The sequence below is a fragment of the Sinocyclocheilus grahami genome, unplaced genomic scaffold (assembly GCF_001515645.1).
Source record: "Sinocyclocheilus grahami isolate Dianchi unplaced genomic scaffold, SAMN03320097.WGS_v1.1 scaffold2819.1, whole genome shotgun sequence".
Lineage (NCBI taxonomy): Eukaryota > Metazoa > Chordata > Actinopteri > Cypriniformes > Cyprinidae > Sinocyclocheilus > Sinocyclocheilus grahami.
Genome location: NW_015507995.1, coordinates 551 through 11,304, shown reverse-complemented (window position 1 = coordinate 11,304; position 10,754 = coordinate 551). Strand labels below are relative to the sequence as shown.

General features: G+C 48.8%; 1 long non-coding RNA gene across 1 annotated transcript in view; it reads right to left on the bottom strand.

Moving 5' to 3' along the window:
- The window catches only part of LOC107575689 (uncharacterized), a 12,165-nt gene extending 2,703 nt beyond the window's left edge, over window positions 1–9,462 (bottom strand). The window contains exons 1-2 of the long non-coding RNA XR_001607925.1: window positions 9,453–9,462; window positions 4,086–4,096 (exon numbers count right to left, since the gene is read on the bottom strand). This is a non-coding gene — a long non-coding RNA (uncharacterized lncRNA). The remainder of the gene's footprint in view (window positions 1–4,085; window positions 4,097–9,452) is intronic.
- Window positions 9,463–10,754: the final 1,292 nt, after the last annotated feature.

Genomic DNA, 10,754 nt, shown 5'->3' with positions numbered 1-10,754 from the left:
CCAACAATTACCCAGCCTTTACCTAACCATAACCTACATGCCAATCTGGTTTGTCAAGTCAGTGGCATACAATGATGTGTCATGAACATGTTATACAAGATGAGCAGCATTGTTTCATTGAATGTTCTGTCTGCACCCAATGCGTCAGTTATGGAAATTCAGAGCAGGAACTCAATTCCAGAAAAAGTCCCTCACAGTTTTTGGACCGGCTGTTTGCAAAACATAAACACTTGATTTACTTTTTGATTAACATTTAAAAATAAAAACAGCCATAATGTGCTGAAAAAATCACTTCCCATGCAGCACAGGCAATCTATCAAATACCTAACACGGCAATCTCCCTCTATGAAAATGCTTATGATCTTTTTGTAGCATACTATTAAAGGGCTCATAGGATGCTACATGCTCTTTTACATGTTGTTTGAACTGAAATGTGTGTTGGCAGTGTGTGTACACACAACACCCTATAATGATAAAAATCCACCCAGTGTTTTTTTTTTATCTACTAAAATCTTTACCCCTTTCTCAAATCGAGCCGATCTGTTTTGTTGTTTTGTTGGTGGATGTAATAATTAGGGCTGTCCCAGACTAAAGATTTTTCTGGTCGACTAGTAGTCGTTACATTAGTCGATTAGTCGACCAATCGCACGTTATTTGATAAACCAATTAAATCATAATAATGAGGCTGTAATTACCTTCATAGCCACGGACCCTGGGTGCAGCCGCAGCGGAAGACGCGAGCCAGGTCCCGGGCGACGACCTCTCCCCCTCCGCCGCCTCAGGTCTTCGAGATCTCCACCCGGAACCGCTTCGCTCCCCTCCGCGAGACGGAACGCGACGCTGTGATCATTGGAGACTCCATCGTCTGGCACGTCCGTGCTACGTTAGCTAAAGGTAAAGTGCACACTCACTGTTTCCCTGGTGCTCGTGTTCTCGATGTTTCAGCGCAGATGCCCGTGATCCTGAAGGGTGACGAGAGCCCCGGAGCGGTCGTGCTTCACGCGGGGGCTAACGACACCAAGCTGCGGCAGACGGAGACACTGAAGAGGGACTTCAGGAGCCTGATCGAGACGGTGTGCCGCACATCACCCGCGACGACGATCATCGTGTCAGGACCGCTTCCCACGTATCGACGAGGACATGAGAGGTTCAGTAGGCTTTTTGCTTTAAATGAATGGTTATTGTCATGGTGTAAAGAACAGAAACTGCTCTTTGTTAATAACTGGAATCTTTTCTGGGAGAGTCCTAAGCTTTTTCGCGCTGATGGCCTGCACCCCAGCAGAGTCGGAGCGGCGCTCATGTCGGACAACATCTCTAGGATGCTATGCACCATATGACTAGTAAGTCAAATCTCAAATAACTGCCCTGATGACTTTTGTTCTACCCGCTTAAATGATAGAAGTACTTACGCAAGGCTTGGAATCATAATGGATTCCTTTAAGGGGATACGATCAAGAACCTAGGATCACGCTAAGTCTTGGCCTGTCACACAGGGGCTATCGCTTGCTCTTGCATAAGCTCTGAAAGGAACTGTCTCAACAGACCTCTAGTGGCCACACCCTGTTAAAGTAGGTATCCTAGGATACCTAAGTGGAGTGGTGCCCAAGGTGAACAGGCCTTAAACCAGCTCAAGAGAGGGCACGAAACAACCCCACGAAGTCCTCACCGTACAGGATTTTAGAAAAGAACGCAAAGAACTAGCGTGCGAACTTACCACAATGTGGATTTTAGAAAGTGCACAAAGCCTTCACGTGCACACTTACCATAACATGGATTTTAGGATACCGTTCTAAGGGGCTCTCGTGGCACTCTGAAAGAGCAGCTCATAGATGGAATGGTGCATACCAAACCCAATATGTTTGAGAGTCACCAACTCGATCTAAGATATAAAGCTGGAATGGCTAGCAGTAAATCTCTAGCTGAGGAGGCAAACACCCAATTCTCACATGAGAGGGGAGCTTGACCTACCGCATATTCCAATGCTGGAACTGCCAGCAGTAAGTTACCTAGCTGAGGGAACACAGACCCAGCTCTCAACGAGGGGGCTCACCCAGCATGATCGTTAGAAATTAGAGGTAAGTGTACTGCAAGCTAGCCAAAAACTCATCAGAGTGCATCAGAGAGGCAGATTTGGAAGGGCCTAGTTCACCTGATGCTACTGGTTCCAAGTGCTCTGAGAAAACAGAGAACTCAACTCTCACGTGAGAGGAGAACTCCGAACTCAGAAAGATCAGAAAGAATAGCGTGCTCATAGGCAACCCTTTGGTAAAGGGGAGCACTGCTAATATTACCACAAGAACAGCCCACGGAGCGAACCCGGGCGCTCGATAGGAAGCAGCATGCTCATAGTAACCCTCAATGGTGAGGGGAGCGATACTTCCAAGTGTGTCAAAAATAGAGACATACTGGTTGAGTGGAGCCCAAGGTACGGGGGTCTAACCAACTCCGAGAAAGGGAATGAAGCTACAACGCGTAACCCTTACTGTACAGGATTTCAGAAAGTGCTCAAAGTCTAGCGTTCACACTTACCACTACTGTGGATTTTAGAAATTGCACAAAGTGTTCAGCGTGCACACTTACCACTATGTGGGTTTCAGAAAGTGCACAGAGCTTAGCGTGTGCACTTACCATAGCATTTAAATTTCCAGGCATCTGGGCCAAACGGGAGAGGCAAGCTCAAATACAACCCTTTAAGGCGAGGGGAGCACTGCCTGAGACAGCATCACACAAGAAGGTTCTCGCAAATGCCACCTACTCTTCCCGCTCGATGCCTCAGCAAGAGGGGATATCCTGAAGCCCGGACATCCATGAATCTTTTTGCAGTGTCGTACCGGGGGCCTGATGATCAAGAAGGCTCCCGCAGAAGCCTCTGACCTGGCCGCATGGTCCAGGAAGTATGAAGCCGGCACCTGGGCTATCATACCGGCTGGACATAATATCGACGAGTAAGGTAACACTGCAAGTCGAGCACCTGGTTTCTGAATCCAGCAAAGGGGTGCTCGCAGAGGACCTACCTTAAAAGGAACAGAAACACACCGGTCCCAGAAGATGCTGCAAAGAAATCTCACAGAAGGATTATACACACATAACTACCAGCACATGAAATACACATATATATATACTGTATATATTGTCACGGGAGGAGCACACGACAGACACAGGGGGTGTGGCGTCAGGCCTCGGAGAGGCTTTTATTGACAAATAAAATCAAATAAACATTGTGTCCAGGGAAAAAAAGGAGCATCTAGTGTCCAAAATAAACAGGGAATCTGGTGTCCTCGTCGTGCTGCGGGCTTCGTGCAGGGAAGGGCAGTGATCAGGAAGGAGGGGTCCAGGTAAGGGGCGGAGTCTGGCGGCCGCACGCACTCCCCTCTCCCGTCCGCGACGCGAGGGGCGGCGGCTTTGCTCAGCGGCTGCATCCTTCTCGCCTTGGCCCCGGCATGTGGAGGGGCTAGACGGCCCGGCATCCTGGCCCGACAGCCGTGTAACAGGTGCGGCCCTCGTCCGGACCGCGGGTCCGGTAGCTCGCATCGTCGGTGGCACGGAGATCCCTCTATGCACCCCTCCTGGACCCACAAGGACACCAGCGTGCATGCACGGGGAAGAGACCGGTCTCCCGAGGAGCGGCGGTGATGAGGCTCCATTTGGTTCAGGTGTGCCCCATCACACGCCGCCAGCCCCGGCTGTTTCAGCGCCCCTCCTCTCTCACACACCCACTCCCATCGGGAGCCTGGCGAAGGGCGGCGATTATGGGACGGGTGATGATGATAATTAGGGGGAGATAGCCGACTTGTCACAATATATATATATAAAAAATGGATCATACTCACCCATTATGGTTCCTGCGCCGGAACCCCGCTCAAAAGGCGATTCCAGAGAAGCCTCTAGTCCGGACCATCAGTAAGGTGGTTGCTATGAAGTCATAGAACCAACCAAAACATCATAGGTTCAGCATAGGAGACTGTAATGCAGGAAAATTCCCACCTAACCTCAGTCACGTGGAGTGCTGGTGGTTATAGTGGAATTAGGAAGGGGAAGAAAAAGGGCAGCTGTGACACCCCCGAAGGAAATGAGTAGATACTCACGTATCACTGATCTGGACGAAAGCGCTGATGCCTTGTCTGGATCACATCCCTTAGGTCTTGCCTACCTCCCTTTGACTTGCGATTCCTCCTTCCCCTACCCGCGGGCGGAGGAGGAGTGCGAGTCGCGACACTAGCCTTCTGTGCATGTCTCTTATCCTCAGACCAAGAGGGACAAGGACCCCTATGTTGTTCGGGCTCAGACCTGGACCTTCGTGGAATGAAGGATTTAAAGGCTGCTGAGTGCGCCTTCACCTCCCTGAACTTCTCGTCCACCGTCTCAACGGAGGTACCAAAAAGCTCAGAAGGTGAAACCGGAGCATCAAGAAGAAAGCCCCTCTCTTTCTTCCCGATATCTGCCAGGTTCACCCACAGATGTCTCTCCGTTAACACCATCGCCGCCATAGACCTGCCCATGGCGGAGGCGGCCTGTTTAGTAGCACGGAGAGCAAGATCTGCGGTGCGGCGCAGCTCAGCTACCTGATCAGGAGAAAGCCCCTCACCTTTATCCAGGTCTTTCAGCAGATCAGCCTGATACGCCTGGAGCACCGCCATAGTGTGCAACGAAGCCACAGCCTGACCTGCTGCTGCGTATGCCCTACCATTTAAGCGCGATGTATCCTTGAAGGGCTTAGATGGCAAGGAAGGGAGTATTAAGGGAGGATGTCTCGCCCGAAGAGAGATAGCTAGTCAGCATCTCTTCAACAGGGGGCATCCTCTCATAGCCATTTTCACGCATCGCCTCGATGTTGGCATAACTCGTATGCTGGAATCGATAGATGCGAGAAGAAAATGGCCTCTTCCATTTCTTCTCGATTTCTGTATGCAAAATCAGGAAGGAATGGAAGGCTCACCTGAGCTGGACGGTTATGGTCAGAAAGATAACGCTCATCGAGACGACCCCACGGCAAGTCTAGCCTCGCCGTGGCGTGATCCATAACTTTCAACAGCTCATCATACGCAGGGCAGGAGGATTGGGAAGGCTCAGCCTCAGCCTCTTTGCCGTCCTCAGACATCTCCTGCTCTTCCTGGGCTAAACCCAGCAGAACACTGGCCCCCGGATCAGATGATGTCAAAGAGATAACATCATCCTCCAGCGGCTCTCTCTCATCCGCAGCCAACAAGCGCGAGAAGGAAAGCTCCTCCCTAAACTCATCAGCCAGGTCCACCTGCGAACCCCATGAGCTCATTCTCCTCCGTGCCTCAGCAGCGGCGGGTCCTGAACCGTGGGGAGCAGATGGCTGCCCCTCTTTCCTCGAAAAAAAGAGACAAATGAGAGCGGAGCTTTTTCATCGAAAAACGCTCACAATCCACGCAAATTGCCCCCTCAAGGACGTCGCGTGCGTGCTCCTCGCCCAAACACAAAACACAGAGATCGTGTGTGTCATCAGGTGTTAAATAGCGATGACACGGATGCACACACCCTCTAAACGCTCTGCTAGTGCTCGCCATAATAATAGTTAGTAGATCGCTCTTACCACGTTCAAATGCACGCTTCAAACAAAACAGTTAATGAAGACGAAGAAGAGAATGACATGTTCTCCCGACGCCTATTTATACTATAGTCGCACTGGTAGTGACGTCATGGGCTGTCGCCGGCCAATGTGTTGTTGTTTTTTCAATGTATGCTTCAGACACGGGTCACGACGAGGCATTCCCCCATAGCGACCCCTAGAGGATGCAGTTTGAAGTTCCCTTGAAAGGAAACTGGAATTTTTGCATCCAGTGAACAACACAATCAAGCCTCTCCCAGAGGCAAATACATGCAGTGTTATTCTTCAACTACCACTGCACAAGACTTTAACTGAATTCAAGTCCTAGATGGAGTCTGGGATTCTTCAGTACCCAACTTTTGGAGTGCCCTAATTACTCTGCTACTGTTTTTAGCAGTTTATTGTTCTTTGACATTCACAAAAAGTTTTCATTGTAATTGTAAATATGTAATTTACTTTTTGGGTGAAAATGGATTACTCGAAGAACATATTCAAGACAATGGAAAACAAGCTTTATTCTATCCCCAACTTTTAAATGAGCATAAATTCCCTAAAAACTTATGGAACTTTGCTACTTTGTTTAGTAAAATATTCATGTTGACATTAGTTTTAAGCAAGTAGTTGGTATCTTATTCACATTAGATGTTCATGAAATATAATAAAAGAAAGTTTTAAATGTCATTTCTCAGCATCAATATTTCAAAAATCAAGGTCGATTTAATTTTATTCGAATTGGTCATGTTATTGAAGGGGTGTCAAATTTAGTTCCTCGAGGGCCAGTGTCCTGCAGAGTTTGGTTCAGGTGTATTTAATTGGGGTTGGAGCTAAAGTAATCAAGATATTTAGGCCATGTCCACACATAGAGGGGTATTTTTAGTTTTTGATAACGCACATGATAACGCAAATGCATGCTATGAAGCACTGTCAAGAGCATGCCAAACCAACAGGTAGCGATATAATCTCAACTGTAAAGCCATGTTGGCCAATCAGAAGCCTGAAAAAGTTTCCAGTAGGTGGAGATAACAGTCACAAGCCAAAATCTCCGGTTTCGCCGTCTACACGATAACACTGCGACCGGAGTTTTTGAAAATCTTCACAGGAGTTATCAAAAAGGTGACCTGGTGCTGCGTTTAAAGAAAAGCGTTTGTAGAAAAAGCTGCAGTTTTGAAAATACTCGCATTTGTGTGGACAGGGCCTTAGACTCACGAGAAATTTCCAGGCAAGTGTGTTGGAGCTAAACTCTGCAGGACAGTGATCCTCCAGGGACAGGATTGGAAACCCAGCGTTACTGCATCTTCAAGTACAAAAAGCATATAAACAGCAAAGCACAAAATAATTACATGAAGTTTAACGATTACAGAATTCTACTGTAGATATACATTTTTATATACAGTAAAAGTAAAAAGCAATCTGTGTCACTACATCTTAATGTAGGGGTGTCAAATTCAGTTTTTGAAGGTAGAAGTTTTCTCGGGTCCACTGAGCGAGTTCACGTCTAAAACTTCTAAGAGTGCCTCAGACACGGGTCGGGTTCGGTATTAGTGACCTCGGGTCTCGGTGTCATGAATCCTGTTCACCAATCGTAGACCCACGCTAGCCCTAGGATATATTCTTGTGTCTTGCCTCCTACATACCTGTTGCCATTATCTGACCCTTGCCTGTCTCTACCATGTCTATTAATAAAGCTTTGCACTTGGATCTGCACGTCTCACGTCTCATCAGCCCCGTAACAGAATACTCGACCACACAAGGATCCAGCGGCTTTTCCAAAGGACATTGGCCAGGTATGAACACAGCGATTCTGCAACTTGCTCTCAAGCAGGGCACACGATCACTTGAGGGTTACATTGCGGAATATTTGGGTTTGGCTAATGGCTCAGAATTACCGGACTGCATGTTAATTGACTTCTTCTGTGATGGCCTTTCCCAGCCTGTAAAATCACGAGTGATTCATGAGGGTCCTCATTCGTCTCTAAGTGATTTTATGGACTATGCTCTATTATCTGTTGGTTCAGCATTCACTGTGGGTATCGCGGAGGAATGTCACCCTGCATTCACTCGTGTATTGGCGGCCGCACTAAAGCACGCTCACAAAATGGCAGCGACAGCAGAGCCTGATCGCAAAAAGGCCGACACAACAGCGCCCCGTTATGTCACAGCTGCCAATCCTGAGTCAAAGCAAGTCACAGTTGATCGTCATGAATCAAGTCAAATCAAGTCAAATCACAGTTGATCATCATGAGTCAAGTCAAATCACAGTTGATCGTCATGAGTCAAGTCAAGTCACAACTGATCTTCCTGAGTCAAGTCAAGTCACAGTTGATCTTCCTGAGCTAAGTCAAGTCACAGTTGATCGTCATGACTTGACTCATGACGATCAACTGTGATTTGACTTGACTCATGATGATCAACTGTGATTTGACTTGTGATTAGTCTCAGTGGTGGCTGCATACACCACCACTGAGACTCTTGAAACAGCTGCGCCAACTATGATGTTTCCAGAGGTGGCGGCTGATGCTGCAGAACCTCCCAAGGTAGTGGAGTTCGCTGCTGTTTTCCCAGAGGTGATGGGGCCTGCTGCAGCTTCTCCAGAGGTGGCGGCGTGTGCTGCAGAACCTCCTGAGGCGGCGGCACTCGCTTCAACTCCTTGTACGGTGGTGGCTCCCAGTAAGGCACTCACAGCCTGTCATGTTTTAGTCGAAGGAACCGTTAATGAACTCTCCCTATTTCCTGATGGTCCTACTGTAGAACCTCCAGTGGTGGCAGCATCTGCTGCAGAACCTCCAGAGGTGTCAGTGGTATCCACTTATGAACTCTCTGCCCGTCCTGACACGGCTATGGAGGCTGTCTGTGAATTCTCGTCCTGCCCTGTCATGGCTATGGAGGCCGTCTGTGAACCCTCTGCCCATCCTCTCACGGCTATGGAGGCCGTTTGTGAACTCTCTGCCCGTCCTGTCACGGCTATGGAGGCCTTTTGTAAACTCTTTGCTCGTCCTGTTCCAGCCAAGGAGGTCATCTGTGAACTCTCTGCCTGTTCTGTTCCAGCCAAGGAGGTCGTCTGTGAACTCTCTGTCCGTCCTGTCACGGCTATGGAGGCCATTTACGAACTATTGTCTCATCCTGAACCGGCCAAAGAGGCCATTTGTGAAATATTCCCCTGTCTCAACCCAGCCAAAGAAGCTGTTTCTGAACTCTCTGCCTTAGACAGACAGACAGTTTCAGGTGTGACAGATGTCACAGCCCAAAACCCCGTCTTTGAACCCTTAAACCTGCCTGTCATGAGCCCACAGAATAATAATACATTCTGTGTCTGTCCCTTTAAGTCTGTCACTGCCCTAGAGAACATTGATGAACTTCTTGTGTTCCCTGCCTTGGTTCCTGAAACCAGGAATGCACTGCCTGTGTTGTCTGTCTCTGTTTTCTCTAGGCCCCCATCTCTGCCATAGGTCCCGGCTCCGTCTGCTCTGCCGTGGTAGTCCTCTGCTTCCGCCGTGGTGGCCTACTGTCTGGCTCTGGTGGTCCTCTGCTCCGCAGTGGTGGTCTACTGTCTGGCTCTGGGGATCTTCGGTCCCATCTGCTCTGCTGTGGTGGTCCTCAGTTCCACCTGTACTGCCGGCTCCACCCTGGCTCCCTGCTCTGCCTCAGTTCCTGGTCTCTCCACTTCCACGTGGACCTGGCCCTCCGGCCCTCCCCCAGTTCCGCCTCCGCTCCACCGCCCACCTGGATCGTATAGTGGAGGCCGTCTGTGAACTCTTTGCCTGTTCTGTTCCGGCCAAGGAGGTCGTCTGTGAACTCTCTGCCTGTTCTGTTCCAGCCAAGGAGGTCGTCTGTGAACTCTCTGTCCGTCCTGTCATGGCTATAGAGGCCGTTTACGAACTATTGTTTCATCCTGAACCGGCCAAAGAGGCCATTTGTGAAATATTACCCTGTCTCAACCCAGCCAAAGAAGCTGTTTCTGTCTCTGCCTTATCTGTCACGCTCTGTCACGAATCCGTTCCATGAACTTCCGTCTGCTTGCCACCAGAGGTCACCCTTCCATTACTATGGACTCTGGCACCACACCACTGTTGCACTTCACCCGGACTACAGTTCCCAGCATCCATTGCACTGATTACACACAGTTGATTGCACACAGCTGTCACCAATCACACCTTCCCTATATATACACTCACTCTGATCCCCGTCAAGCTGCTGAGTATTGTATAGCATTTATCACTCTCTTAGCGATAGCTACTCTACGGAGCTTGTTTACTTTTCATAGCCTTAGCTTAGTCTTGCCTTGTCTGTTTCCTCGTGTCCTTATCTTTGCCTGTGTATCTCGGATTCCCCATCTTGTCTTGCCCTATTCTGATACTGTTTGCCCCTGCCTGGACCTTGCCTTGTACCTGGACTTATCCCTCTAGTCTCGCCCTATTGATCCTGTTCGCCGTCAACCCAGCCAAAGAAGCTGTTTCTGTCTCTGCCTTATCTGTCACGCTCTGTCACGAATCCGTTCCATGAACTTCCGTCTGCTTGCCACCAGAGGTCACCCTTCCATTACTATGGACTCTGGCACCACACCACTGTTGCACTTCACCCGGACTACAGTTCCCAGCATCCATTGCACTGATTACACACAGTTGATTGCACACAGCTGTCACCAATCACACCTTCCCTATATATACACTCACTCTGATCCCCGTCAAGCTGCTGAGTATTGTATAGCATTTATCACTCTCTTAGCGATAGCTACTCTACGGAGCTTGTTTACTTTTCATAGCCTTAGCTTAGTCTTGCCTTGTCTGTTTCCTCGTGTCCTTATCTTTGCCTGTGTATCTCGGATTCCCCCTCTTGTCTTGCCCTATTCTGATACTGTTTGCCCCTGCCTGGACCTTGCCTTGTACCTGGACTTATCCCTCTAGTCTCGCCCTATTGATCCTGTTGGCCGATCGTAGACTCACGCAAGCCCTAGGATATATTCTTGTGTTTTGCCTCCTATATACCTGTTGCCATTATCTGACCCTTGCCTGTCTCTACCATATCTATTAATAAAGCTTTGCACTTGGATCCGCACGTCTCGTAAACCCCGTAACACTCGGGTACTTTAAAATATATATATATTTTTTTTCAAATGGACCTGATAAGACCCCGCACTTTTTTTACACTATCCCGGATGCGAACTTGTTCGTGTTAAGTTCAT